We start from the raw sequence: 14809 nt of genomic DNA on the forward strand, positions 1-14809 counted from the left end.
TTTTATTATCTGTAAAGTGACTGTTTCTGTATATTGTCTCTGTTTCTTTCTGGTCTATGTTACTTTCGGGCTCTCTCTTTGCTTAAAGGATCCCTTTTAATATTTCTTACAGGGCTGGTTTAGTGATCACTAACTCTTTTAGTTTGTCCTGGAAGCTTTTGAACTCTCCTCCTATTTTGAATGACATCCTAGCTGGATATAGTATTCTTGGCTGCATATTCTCCTCATTTAGCACTCTGAATATATTATGCCAGTCCCTTCTGGCCTGCCCAGTCTCTGTGGATAGGTCTTCTGCCAGTCTAATGTTTCTACCCTTGTAGGTTATGGATCTCTTGTCCCGATCTCTTGTCCCTGCTTTCAGGATTTTCCCTTTGTCTCTGGGATTTGCAAGATTCACTTTAATATAATGTCTATGTCAGGGTGCTGATCTGCTTTTATTGATTTTGGGGGGGTGGGTTCTCTCTGCCTCCTGGACTTAAATGCCTGTTTCCTTCCCTAGACTAGGTAAGTTCTCTGCTATAATTTGCTCCAAGTACCTTCTGACCACCCTCTCTTTCCTCTTTTTCTGGGATCCCAATTATTCTAATCATGTTTCACTTTATGGTATCACTTATCTCTTGAATTCTCCTCCTGTGATCTAGTAGTTATCTTTTTCTCAGATTCTTTATTCTCCATCATTTTGTCTTCTGTATCACTAATTCTCTCTTCTGTCTCATTTATCCTAGCAGTTAGAGCCTCCATTTTTTATTGCATCTCATTAATTGCCTTTTTGATTTTGACTTGATTAGATTTCAGTTCTTTTATTTCTCCAGAAAGGGATTCTCCAATGTCTTCTCTGCTTTTTTTCAAGCCCAGCTAGTATCTTTATAATTGTTACTCTGAACTCTAGTTCTGACATCTTACTTACATCCATACTGATTAGGTCCCTGGCAGTCAGTACTGCGTCTTGTTCTCTTTGAGTGAGTTTTTCTGTCTTGTCATTCTTACAGAAAGTGGTCATTTTTCTTGTAGAGTTGCAGCTATTCTTTTCTTAGGTCTCTGGTTGTGTTCAGAATGATTTGATAGCTATCTAGCTGAATTCCTGGTACCAGACGAAACTAAGGTCTCCTACTCCTCTGCCATCTTGGACTATCTGCTAGTGTTTGGTGATGCACTTCTGATAGTGTGTAGAACTGAGCACTACGTGCATAGCATCATGCTAGATATTGTGCATGATCAAAAATCAGTGGAAGCAATGTTAATGCTCTCAAATATACTATGGAGGAAAAAAACTAGTATGTGATTAAATGCCAAAATAATTGGATGCGAGGCTTAAAACCAGACTTCAAAAGTTAGAACTTAAAAAGGAAGAGAGGAGGTCAGGGATATTTCAGAATTTAGAAAGAATCTGGTCTGTATCTAAACATTTGGGTCCCTACCATATGAAAACATAAGCACTCAGAAATCACTAGAAACTGCATTTATTGCTTACTGTATATTAGGTACTTGATAATATTACATGTATAATCTTAACTGTCACAACAGCTCTGAGACTGCTACTATTCTGCATCTATTTTACATCTATTTCCATATACCTGTAATGTACAGGAATTAACAATGTGGGTAGAGATGTATGTAAGGGCCACATTGCCAATGGGTTTAGGCAGGTCCCTAAGAAATTTGAACTTTATACAGGGGCTACAAAATATATTTTACAGGAAGAGAGATTAGGCACTTTATTTTAGTATTATCCCTCAGAAAGCAACATAAAAGAATAGTCTGAAGCAAGGGTAAACAGGAGACAAAGAAACTTAAGTTACTGCACCACCTACGCTAGTGAAGCTATGGAGAAACGATCCACCACACATTCCTAGTGGGAATCTAAAATGATATACACACTCTGGAAAACAGTTTGGCAGTTTCTCATAACACTAAATATGCAAATACCAAATGACCCAGTAATTGCACTGTTGGGCATTTAATCCAGAGAAATGAAACCTTGTATTTATATAAAAATATGTACTTTATGGTTCAGAGCTACTTCATTCATAATAGCCCCAAACTAGAAACAACAGATGCCCTTCAACAGGTTAAATAACTGTGGTATACCCACACCATGAAATATTATTCAGCAAAAAAGGGAGACAAACTAATGACTTATGGCAACAACCTGACTGAATCTCAAGGAAATTGTGCTGGAAAAAAAAAAGTCAATCTCAAAGTTGCATATGGTATGATCCCATTTATATAACATTCTAGAACTGGCAAAATTATAAAATGACAAAATGGAAAACAAATTAGTGGGTGCCAGGGGTTATGAATGATAGTAATAAAGGGGAGGGTGTGGTTATAAAAAGACAACGGAAGAGATCTGTTGGGTCATAGAACAATACACAAACCTACCCATGTGATTAATTGCATAGAACCACACACACACACACAAATGACAAGTAAACCTGGGGAAATCTAAGTTAATCTGTGAATCGTGTTAATGTCAATACCCTGGTTGTGACATTGTACTAGTTTTGCAAGATGTTACATTTGTGGGAAACTGGGCAAAGGGCGTATGAGATCTTTTGGCATTATTTTACAACAGCACGTCAATCTACAATTATCTCATATTAAAATTACTATTTAAAAAAAAATCATCACAATAATCCAAGGAAGAAGTTATGACAACTTCAACTAAGACTGTGACAATGAAATGTATCAACGTATTTTACAGCAGAATAAAGATCAGCCAAGTAAGATAAACAGCAATAGCATGTGGCTTTGGCCCACAGTAGCTCCTTCCTGAAAATACATTCTCATCCAATCATGATAAGGAGAGGGAAGTAAATTCTATGACCTATGAGGAAAATCCTGTCTTTCATAATGAGCAGGTACAAATATGTCTTATATGATTGACTTCTAGAATCTCACAGGAATTTCCCTAAAGACCACATTCTGTTACACAGGGTTTCTCAACTTCAGTATTATTGACATTTTGGACTGTATAATCCTTTGTTGTGGGAGATCACCTATGAATTGCTAAGATGTTTAGCAGAAACCCTGGCTTCTACCCAAGAGCTACCACTAGCTACTTCCTACCCCAGTTGTGACAGCCAAAAATGTTTCCAGACATTGCCAGATGTTCCCTGGAGGGCCAAACTGACCCTGGTTGAGAACGATTGTGCTAGGCTAATAAAAACAAGGACAAAGAACTCAAGTTTGGGAGATAGCTACAGATAGATTTCTGGAAAGTCTGATAATTTTAACTTTAAAAAAGGTCAATACATAACTCAAGATTGAGAAACATTACTGTAGGGAACGCAAAGATGAATGATAATTTTAACTGCCCTCAAAAACCTAATAGTGTAGTAAGAAAAAACTTATTAAACTACAAAGCGATAAAACTACTACAAAGCAATTACTTTAGATGAGAGGAGTAAGTATTACATCAGAGCACACACTTATATCCGTATAAGAAAGAAGCCTTTAATGGGAGCCAGGACTCCATAAAAAGTCTATAAAAACTATAGGTACTGACTGAGAGTCCAACTTTGGAAATCAGGGATGTTATGAAGGCTTTCACACCCTTTAAGCTAACACTAGGTGAAAAGAGGAAAGAGACAGTAACTGAGGGTAAATAAATGTGGTCTGGGTTCTTGTAAATACTAACAGACAAACTGGTTCTAGCACTGATTCATCTCTAAGATGCCATCTCCCTATAAAGCGTTCCAACATAAATTATCTACTTGACAGGTATTTTATTAATGTCATTAACAACTTCACCAACCAAAAAATAAACATGTAATCATCTAGAGAGGGTTCTAGCAAAACATCTAGCTATTCAAATGAATAATGGGTGGATTTCCTCCCAGTCTCCCCAGATATATATTTTTAAGTATATTCAACATGAAAATGGCTTTTCTATTACACCCAGCACTTCATTCTTAAAACCACTGATTTTCTCTTCGCTTCACAACTAATCTGTTAAGTACTTTCTGTTACTCTAATGATTGCCAATCAGAGGATCAAGAGAGAAAGAAAAAAATTTTCAGCGTCTCTTCCTCCTTCCTCATTATCAACAGAGATTCTTAAGCCAGAGGCCGCAGCTTTAGAAAGTATATGAAACCCTTAAAACTCCAGTAAAACTTTGTGCATGTACATTTTTCCAGGGAAAAAAACCCAAACCTTTCTTCAAATTTTCAAAGGCTAAGTCCACTTCCCCTGAAGCTCAAAACAATTACTTTGTACAAAGTATTCAAGATGTATTTTCCATTTGGACAAAGTTAGATACAATCACAAGATCACTTTTGTCACACACTTATATTTTGTTCTAAATATTGGAAATAACAAAAATTACTACTTTTAAAAAGCAGTCCTTTTGGGGCTTCTCTTTTCACAGTCATAAATTAAGCCCTATTTACTTGAGGACTCTTTTACAACATCAGCTGAGATGACAAGAAAACATTACGGAGTTAGAAATCATAAAACTATACCTATTGTAGAAAAACTCTTCTAGGACTAAGTGGGACAATTTGTAGTATGCCAAATTTTGGAGTACATAAAACTGACCACCCTAATAAAATTACCTGTAAGTCTTGGAAATAGTAACAATTGTCCATTGATATAAAATTATAATAAGAATATTCTAAGTTACAGGATAGTGATTCCTTGATATATTAATATATTCTAACATTTATAATTAATGTGCTGCAGAAGAGTGATTTCAATATTTGTGGTATGTCAGTTTTTGCGAGACATTCAAAATACGCTGCTATGAAAGCTAAGAAAGTTTGAATAGAAAGCCATACCAAAGAAATTTACATTCGCTTTTAAGTTAGTGAAAACAAGCACACCATTTAAATTAAGCCCCATTAGAACACAGGAGTAAAATAAATATACTTTAAAAACTGACCATCTAGTTACATTTCAATCTGAATTTGAAAAGTACTATATCATGGTCAAATGGACAGTACGGAACAAGTTCAAAGAAATAGAAAAATATAAACAGAAATACTCACCTTATATATCCATACCCATATAACACCATAAATTGATGTACCCAACATCAGAAATGCCACCAACTTTATGAGAAATTTTAGAAACGCCATAACTAATCAATTGCATAGACCAATTTAGCCAATTAGTAAGAAAGCAAGTGAAACGGTTACTAAAGAACACCTCACCAAATGCTTTCCAACTGAGATTAAAGATATGAAAGAACCAGAAGTTTTGCTAAATCTTGTTGAAAATATAAAATGTTTAATTTTCAACAAAATCATTTTACTAGATTGAATTCCTTGAGAGCAGAGCCCACAACCAATTCATTTCTGTATTCTTAGCTTCAAACAGTGCTCAGGCACAGCAGACATTCAGTAGGATGCTCATTGAGTAAAATCATAGTTTCCTTAAGTTAAAATAAATGGTAATTACTAAAAACAAACAAACAAACAAAACCACCCACATAAACGGTTCTTTTGTCACCACAACAAAAGCTACATACTCATACTGACTTCAACTGACAAGAGTCAACATAACATACCAGGCCATAAAAATTAATTATAAATCTTGCTTGTAACAGATATAATGGTTTTCATCCCTTAGAAAGTACCCCAATTTGGGGGAAAGGCAACTTCACCCAGAGCTCTAGGGATAAAGGCTCAGGCCTACATTCAGTATCATAAATTTTACTCTGGCCAGAGTTTACTGGTTAGGAATGGATATAGGACCCAACTCAAGGTAAACAGGCTGGGAAAGATGCTGACTGAGGAGCGTGGGAAAGCAACCTTCTCATTCTTCTGAACATACTGCTTTTACAAGAGTGACCCACACTCTTTCTTCCCCAAGGAAATTCTGCAAGACAATGATGGATCTAACGGATACTCTGTCAACTGACAAGAAATCTAACCAAGGTACTCTCCCAGAATAGGTAAAAAACAGAAAATCTGAAACTTTCAAGCAGTTCAAGACTGTTAAATGACCTTGCTCACTAAACAAAGTCTACCTTTACCTCCATCTGTATCTGATCTGCAAGTATTGTTCTTTCTACAGTAAGCTTTTTAACATCCAACTTTTATTTAGCCTTAATTATAAAGATTTTCTCTCAGATGTGAACACTGACAGTCCATCAAATAACTGTCAAGAGGTTAAATGATATACACTAAAAATGAAAAGCAAACTTACCCTGTAACTTATGCATTCTGATACAGACAAACAACAGTTCAATACAGACATAGATCTCATTACTTTTGTATCTGGAATGAACAGTCAGAAAATTTTGGTCACCACTGTTTAAGAATATTTTTAAAAGGTATTTTACTTAACAAAGACTGAGATTCTAGAAGTCAGAAGTCAAATAATTCTAAACCTAAGATTTATTACATTCTAAATGATCTACCATACTAATTAATATTAGGGTATCAATCCACTATTTACTAATATCAAATTAACATTTTGTGACTCAATATATACATATAGACATCTATCTCTGCACAGTTTGTTTTGAAGGTAACATACCTATTTTGGTATTCTTCCCCAAACCCTGTTATAGTGGCTACAGCAGTAGAATCTTCTAAGACATTATCTGAGAGTCAGGTTTAGTAAGAAGGAAGCAGTAAAACAGAGAAAAGAATATGGACTGGAAGCAACATTTGAAAATAAAATAGGAATTGGTAGTCACTAATATAAATAAGAGAAGGAAAAGATTCAGGACCTAGAAGATAGAAAAACAATTTTAAAAGAAGCTAAAAATGAAAAATCATCATAATACCAACTTACTCTAATGCACCATAAAATTCACCAAGTATCTTACTATTTCCTGTCTGAATCAAGCTAAGAGCACTGAAATAGATACTGAAGAGAAACTAAACTGGATTAAACACACTTATACCTCATTTCATCGAATGTGTGTTAAAAACCGGCAATTTTATCAATACAACTCAAATTTCTCATTCAGTTCTTCCTCTTAAAGCACTTTCAAACACCTGCAGGTTATGAAATCAATTCAGCAGGTCACAACCAGCATCCCCTCATTTCACTGTAATGGACTAGAACATCAAAATAACATACACAGTAGCAGCAAGTATTATTTTTTGAGATTTCATTTATGTAGAAATATTTATGTGTATGGTTTAAACAAAACAATTCCTATGGGTTGCAATCAAGAAATGTCATACCAGGTTTGGATTTCATAACTAACACTAAACTCATTTTGAAATATAAAGGACAATCAAGTGTAAAGCCTTCTTTGAATGACAAGCCCAGTTTAAGAGAAACAGATCTCTGAGCCTTCGTTAGATGCCACTAGGGTCCCAAAGTTAAGATTTTCCAGGTGTTAAGAAATCTGAGTAAAGATTCCTGGACTATAGCTCCCATCTTGGAATCAAAGAATGAAGGTAAACAGAATGACCCTTCCTCTCAGCAAAGAAAATGCATAAAGTCAGGTTCAGAATTCTTAAGAGTATTTAATTTAAAAATAAGTCCAGAAACGAATCCAGCATAATGGGACAAAGGACTGTTGTGAAATACAGCCAGAGTATACAGGGATATTTCAGGCCTGATACATACTACAGTAGCATTTATTAAGTACTGCTACATGCCAAGCATTTGAAACACATAGTTCTGATTTCTACCACAATTTCAAATACTATAATCACTCATTTACAAGTGAAGAGATCAGCTCAGAATGAGTTAAGTGTTACTATTATTCTTTACCTACTGTTCTTAAAGATCATCTCTACTACTACTTGGCCATTCAACACTGGCAGTCCCTCAAGGCTCGCAGGCACTCCTCTGTACTCTCACCCTAAGTCAATTTCATCTATTGCCACCTCTACTTCATTGTCTCCTGAATATGTATCTCCAACTCAGACCTCTCCTGTGAGGAATGGTATATCTAACTGCCAAATTGACATCTCCACTTGAACTCTAAAGCCCAAGTTTTAATTCCCACTCCCCAAATCCAAACCTGGTAAATTTCTAATGTTCTACATCATATACAGCATCATCACTGTTGAAGCTGCATAAGCTAAAACCAAGAAGGTATCTTTCATATCTCATTCACCATCCTCACTCTTCCCCCACACAATACATCATCAAATCTTAGGGATTTTAAGTACTCTCAAATCCATCTCACTTTCTCCACTGCCACCATTCTCCCTCCCCACTACAACTACTCAAAGCCTTCATCATGGTTTATTTAGACTACTCTAGTATGCCAATTAGTCTTCCATCACTCAACCAATTCTCCACACTAAAACCAAGTGATTTCAAATCCATCCACTGTCTAATTGCAAATTAAAGCTAAATAACAAAAACGTCTAACAGAGCTAAAAAGGTCCAAGTCTAGGCCCAACTCTTCCTTGAACTACTCTCTCCCATAGAACAAGTGTCAACAAACTATGGCCTAGGGACCCAGTCCAGCCTGCTGCCTGTTTTTGAAAACAGCCATACTCATCTGTTTACATATTGTCAATGGCTTTTTTGGTACTGCAACAGCAGATATGAGCAGTTGTAACAGAAGCTGTATTACCTGCAAAGCCTAAAATACTTATTATCTGGCTCTTTACAGAAGGTATGCCAGTACCTTCATTAGATTAATGACCACCCACAGTGTCCTCTTTAAAGAACATATCACATTCCCTTTTACAACATGAACACTATTCATTCAGCACTAAATATTCTTCCATCCACCCAACTATTCCCCTAGTTAAGTACTATTTCTTTTTTTTGAAAGATTTTATTTATTTATTTGAGAGAGAGAGACAGAGAGAGAGAGCATGAGAGGGGGGAGGGTTGGGAGGGTCAGAGGGAGAAGCAGACTCCCTGCCGAGCAAGGAGCCCGATGCGGGACTCGATCCAGGGACTCCAGGATCATGACCTGAGCCGAAGGCAGTCGCTTAACCAACTGAGCCACCCAGGCGCCCCCCCAGTTAAGTACTATTAACCCATCAGATCTGACTTAAAATGGTACTTCTCAGGGAGGCCATTCCTTACTCTCTAGACCAGCATATCCCAATTCAGATTAGCCACACTCCAAGAGCCCCATATGGGTACCATGTTGGAATAACAGCTCCAAACCAGAAGACTGTATGTTTTGAGGTGCTCTATTCAATTCCATTGGTCAATGTGCCTATTTCTGTGGCAATACCAGTCTTACATGCCAAAGGTTTACATTATCTGATAAAATAAGCAAATATAACCATCACCACCACTCCACCTCTGCCCTTCTTCAGTGTCCTATTCTAGGCTCTTTACTTTTCCATATACGGGTTAGAATCCGTTGTGAAATTACCTGAAATTACACTTTGAATGAAACACTGAATCCAGAGATCAGTCTGAAGAGCAGTGACTTCTTCATCATACACTATATTCATGGATAGGAAGGCACTAGAGTTCCCCATTTATTCAAATCTTTTTCACTGTCTTTCAATACTTTTATTACCTTTCTACATAGTGGTCTGCACATGTTAAAATACCCCAGGCACTGGATAATCTACCATGCTTTTTTAAGTGATACCTTCTCTATTTTTACTAGTTCTTTATTGCTGATATATAGAGATGCAATTGACTTTTGGTTACTGTCATATATCAAGCTATTTTGCTAACTTTTCTATCTACTAATAATTTATTTGTAGATCCTTTTCGGCTTTTACATAAACTATCACATCAGCCAATAATGACAATTTTGTTTCCTCCATTCCAATATTTATGCTTTTACTTTTTTCCTATCTTACTGCTTTGAGTAGGATCTCCACATAATACTGAATAAAGTGGTGACAGTGTGTACATTATCTCATTCCAGGTTGAAAAAAGAATCCATTTCCCCATTTAGGATATTTGTTGCAGATTTCACTTGTTTATCTGTAGATACCTTTCTTCAAGTTAAGGTTCTCATCTGTTCACAACATAGTTTTCTATGCATTTGTTAAATTATAAAGTGCCTTTCATATATTGTTGTTGCATGTTTTTTGCTATTACATGGCCAAAATCTCTTACCTAAAACCCTTGAGGAAAACAGGTTTTAGAATTTGGAAATTTTTAGACATTAGTCATAACATACAGTACAAAAAATGTCAATTATGTAACCCCATTAAATTGCGGGTCAGTACTCTGTTATTTAAATACACTAATATTTTTGCAATGAACTGTACAGATATTTACTCTATATAAGATAAATAATGATTAAAAATAGCCTCAAATCAGATTCTGCCATCAAGAACAGGTCAAATCAGATTATGCTGCAAAGTTAAAACAAAAACAACTTGGTTTTCGTAAGTTGTTGGATTTCAAAATTGCAGTCAATGGTCTGTGGATCTGTATTTTATTTAGGATTCTTCCATATACACTCCTAAGTAAAACAGGACTATAATTTTCCTTTCCTATACCATCCTTGTCTGGTTCTGAAATTAAGACTAGAGAACTTCAGAGAATGAATTAAATTTTTTTTTTAAGATTTTATTTATTCATTTGAGACACAGAGATACAGAGAGAGAGAGAGAGAGAGAAAGAAAGAGCAGGGAGAGAGGCAAAGGGAGGGAGAAGCAGGCTCCTCGCTGAGCCAGGAGCCCGATGTGGGACTCGATCTCAAGGCCCTGGGATCATGACCTGAGCCGAAGGCAGACGCTTAACCATCTGAGTCACCCAGGAGCCCCCAGAGAATGAATTAAAGAATGTATTCTCCTGCCTTCTGTTTGCTGAAACAGTTTGTAGAACTGAAATGACCGGTTCCTTGAAAAGTCTTCTGGAAAATGATTTTTGTGCAGGACAGAACTACTACAACCTATTTAATAGTTACAGGATTATTCAGAGCTTTCTTGTCTAGGTAAATTACATATTTTTAGGAGTTAATTTTGTTTATACTTTCTAATGTCTTGACATTAAATTGTTGACAGTATTCTATTCTTTTTAATCTGATCTATAATTATGTTTCCTTTTTCATTCTCAGTATTTAATTATGTCTTCTCTTTTTTTCTGATCAATCTTGCAGGATATTTATCTATTTTTCTAGCCTTCTTAAAGAATCAACTTACAGCTTTACTGATTTCTCATTTGGTCTCTGTACCCCTATAATTTTAAAACTGAGTATGTAGGGGTACCTGGCTCAGTTGGTAGAACATGTCACTCTTGATTTTGGGGTTCTAAGTTCGAGCTTCACATTGGGTATAGTATAGAGATTACTTTAAAATAAATTCTTAAATAAATAAAAATAAACTGGGGGTGCCTGGGTGGCTCAGTCAGTTAAGTGTCCAACTCTTGATCTCAGCTCAGGTCTTGATCTCAGGGTTGTGAGTTCAAGCCTCACACTGAGCTTGGTGCTCAGCATGGAGCCCACTTAAAAAATTAAAAAAACAAAAAAACAAAAAACCCTGTGTATGTACATCAGCTTCCCACCTAGACTACGTGACATCAATCTCTTCCTTACCTTCAACCTGAAGTCCAACACAACTTTCCCTGCTCCTCTGGTCTTGCTTAACTAACTGTTTTTAGATTTAAAACAGCTCTTCAGTTTAGTAGATTTTTATAAATGCAATGCTATTTCTCAATACCCAAATAAGGGCAGTTTTGTATCATCTCTCACCTTACTTTAGTCACAATTTTATGCCCCTGTACAAATGATTCTCCCCACCTAAAATATCTTTTCTCCTTCTTCAAAGCCAATCAAAATATCCAAAAGTGGTGATTTACACCTTTCTCTTCATGAAGTTTTGTGAAATTAACTCTACACACTCTATGGCAATCTGTCTAGAGTCTTTTAATATTTATATGTAAACAATACTATCGCACAATAGTGTATTTACTTTTTTATTTAACAAATTTACCAATGTGTCAGGCACGGCTGTAAATAAATATGAACTGATTTCTCAAAGAAGTCCTAAGAAGTATGATTATCTCTATCTTCCTAGTTGGAAGCGCAGAGAGGTTACGCACTTACACTTAGTAAGTGGCATAGCCTGAATTCAAATCCTAGAAGTCTAGCTCTAGACCATGTGCTCTTAACAATTACACTATGCTTCCTTAAACTGCTCTAGTAGTACTTTCTTAACACTGCCCCAAGCACAAGGTACGATCTCTCAAACTACCATTTAAGCTCTTTAAGGAATGCATGTCTTCAACTTTTCATATCCTTCAACAGCTTTCTGTACAGACTTTAAGTGTTTAGCAGGTTTTTAATGAATGCTTACTGAACTGAAACATGAGAGGACAATTACTGAAGTCCAGATGACACAATGAAAATAATTTTTAGGCAAACTAAGTTGCACTAAAGTGCTCCAGCCTTTCTGTAATGCTTAAAAAACACTACCATGGATAACTGTGATATAATAAAAATAAAACAAGACAAAATCAGAGAGGGAGACAAACCATAAGAGACTCTTAACCATAGAAACAAACTGAGGGTTGCTGGAGGGGGGGATGGGGTGGGGGGATGGGGTAACTGGGTGATGGGAATCAAGGAAGGCACATGATGTAATGAGCACTGGGTGTTATATACAACTGATGAATCAATGAACTCTACCTCTGAAACATATAGTGTAATAATACACTATATGTTAATTAAATGAATTTAAATAAAATAAAATTAAAAATAATAAAGTTAGTCTTGGAGTGAGCTATTTCACTGTGCATATATACAAAGCCATAAAATATAACTGTGACACAAAACTGTATCTATGAAATTTCACTGTAAGTATCTATGAAATTTCACTGTAACCTATGTTTATCTTTTTAAGACCACAGGTACAGAAACCAAACACTTAAGTGACACCTGATTTAAAAATTACTTACAGATGTAAAAGCTTCTAAAATACAATTTCTCCAATTTTCTTAGAATTCAAGTATAATACATGAATCTAAAAATTAAAGCAATGTTATACAGAAGTGCAAGGAAATTCTAAAATAGCTCTAAAAGACAACTGAAACTACTGAGTTAAGGCAACTGAAAGATTATAAATACGATTCAAAGCCGACTCACCACTTCGAAAGAAGTGAGGAAAAGATGGACACCAAATGGAAAAGAGGTATATTTAAACAAAAGATTGAGTGGAATCAAATATATGAACCATTTCCAACTGTGAGGAAGAGAATCTAGGCCCATTTTTCTCTGTGGAATAGTAATAAAAATTAAAGACAAATTGTAGTCAGTAACTTTAAGATGAGGTGATTGTAAATACCACCATTATTTTATGTACCTCTAAAAAAAGGAAAGAATAAAATCCTGTGTTAATTAACATATGTCATCAATTACTAGACATATCCAGATTTAGGAGCTATAAAATAATAAAAAAAAAAAACCTGCTGAATTTTAGAATCAATAAAATGCTTATCTTCCTGAGCTTATGACAGGGTTACATCCCAATAAACCCATTGTAAGTTGGAAATATTAATTAAAAAAGCACTTAATACACCTAACATTCTGATCACACTTTAGCCTAGCCTACTTTAAATGCACTCAAAACACATTAGCCTACACGTGCGCAAAATTATCTAACACAAGCCTATGCTATTAATAAAGTGTTGAGTATCTTATAATTTACTGAATACTGTACTGAAAGTGAAAAACAGAATGGTTGTTTACCCTTGTCATCATCTGGCTGACTGGAGCCACAGCTTACGACCATTGCCCTGCATCACAAGAGAGTATTTATACTGGATCTCCCTAGCCCAGGAAAAGATAAAAATTCAAAATTCTAAGTATGGTTTCTACTGAATGTGTTATTGTTTTTGCACCATCATAAAGTTGAAAAATCCTAAGTCAGGGACCATGTGTGTAGTTAAGTGACTACATAAGACAAATCAGGTATGAGGAAATTTAGTTCAATTCAAGGAACATTATTAATAAACTAACTGGAATCAGAGGCTGTGCTAAAATTTCAGAATATAAATACAAATTTGGCTTATTCCTTCCCTGCACAGCGCTCTTAGTTAAGAAATTAACACTAAAAGGAGGAGAGTAATAAATATCAAGTCATCGGAATACTCATGTCTTCAATCTAGTGATTCTATTGCTATACATTTATCCTAAAGAAATGACTGAAAAGGAACAACTTTTATGCAAATTGGCCACTGCAATAAAAAATGATAGCAAAATTTAAAACCTGGAAGCCTAATCACCCAGTTTTAATACAACTTGCTCAATGGAAAATGTAATGACTAAAAAGTATAATCAAAATACTATGGAGCAATATGGAAAAATACAACTAAGTGAAAAAATAAAAAATATATATACACTTTTGTCCAAACTAAATAAAATTAGGAAAAAATGGGAGAAGATATAAAGAAAACTAATGAGAAGGATGTTCGACACGTTCAAAATCTGTTTTTGATTACAGATTGTATATTAAATAATAATACTGTATCATCATTAAATTTCTTGATTTTGGTACCTGTACTGTTGCTATTTAAGATAATGCTCTTATTCTTAGGAAATAAAGTATTTAACAGTAAAAAGAGCCCAACATCTCCAACTTAATCTCACAGGGCTCAAAATGAATAAACCCCAATAAATACCCACACCAAACAGATCAACGAAGAGGGGCAAAATGTAAAGAGCTGGTAAATCTCAGTAAAGGGTATAGAAAAGCTCCTTTTACTCTTCCTGCAACTATTCTCTAAGTTGAAATTTTAACAGAAAGTTACCAAAACAATTAAGTAGACTTACAATCAAAAATGGAAAAATAACACACACACAAAAGCAATTTAAAACATGACTGTCAATGCTTTATCTTCGTTAATAAGCAGTAAGTAGTATTAATAACATAAGCAAATTGAGAAAAAATGCTCAAGTTTTTTTGGCAGTGATAAAACGTGTAGGGAGGACTAGTGATAATAGGCTGAGTATGAAAGA

General features: G+C 35.2%; 1 protein-coding gene across 3 annotated transcripts in view; it reads right to left on the reverse strand.

Annotated features, from left to right (window-relative positions):
* Positions 1-14809, reverse strand: part of LOC118002910 (rho GTPase-activating protein 5) — a 78972-nt gene that overhangs the window by 46359 nt on the left and 17804 nt on the right. The window lies entirely within an intron of this gene.

Source organism: Mirounga leonina, unplaced genomic scaffold, assembly GCF_011800145.1.
Source record: "Mirounga leonina isolate KUSES-001 unplaced genomic scaffold, KU_Mleo_1.0 Mir_86, whole genome shotgun sequence".
In the NCBI taxonomy this organism is placed as follows: Eukaryota; Metazoa; Chordata; class Mammalia; order Carnivora; family Phocidae; genus Mirounga; species Mirounga leonina.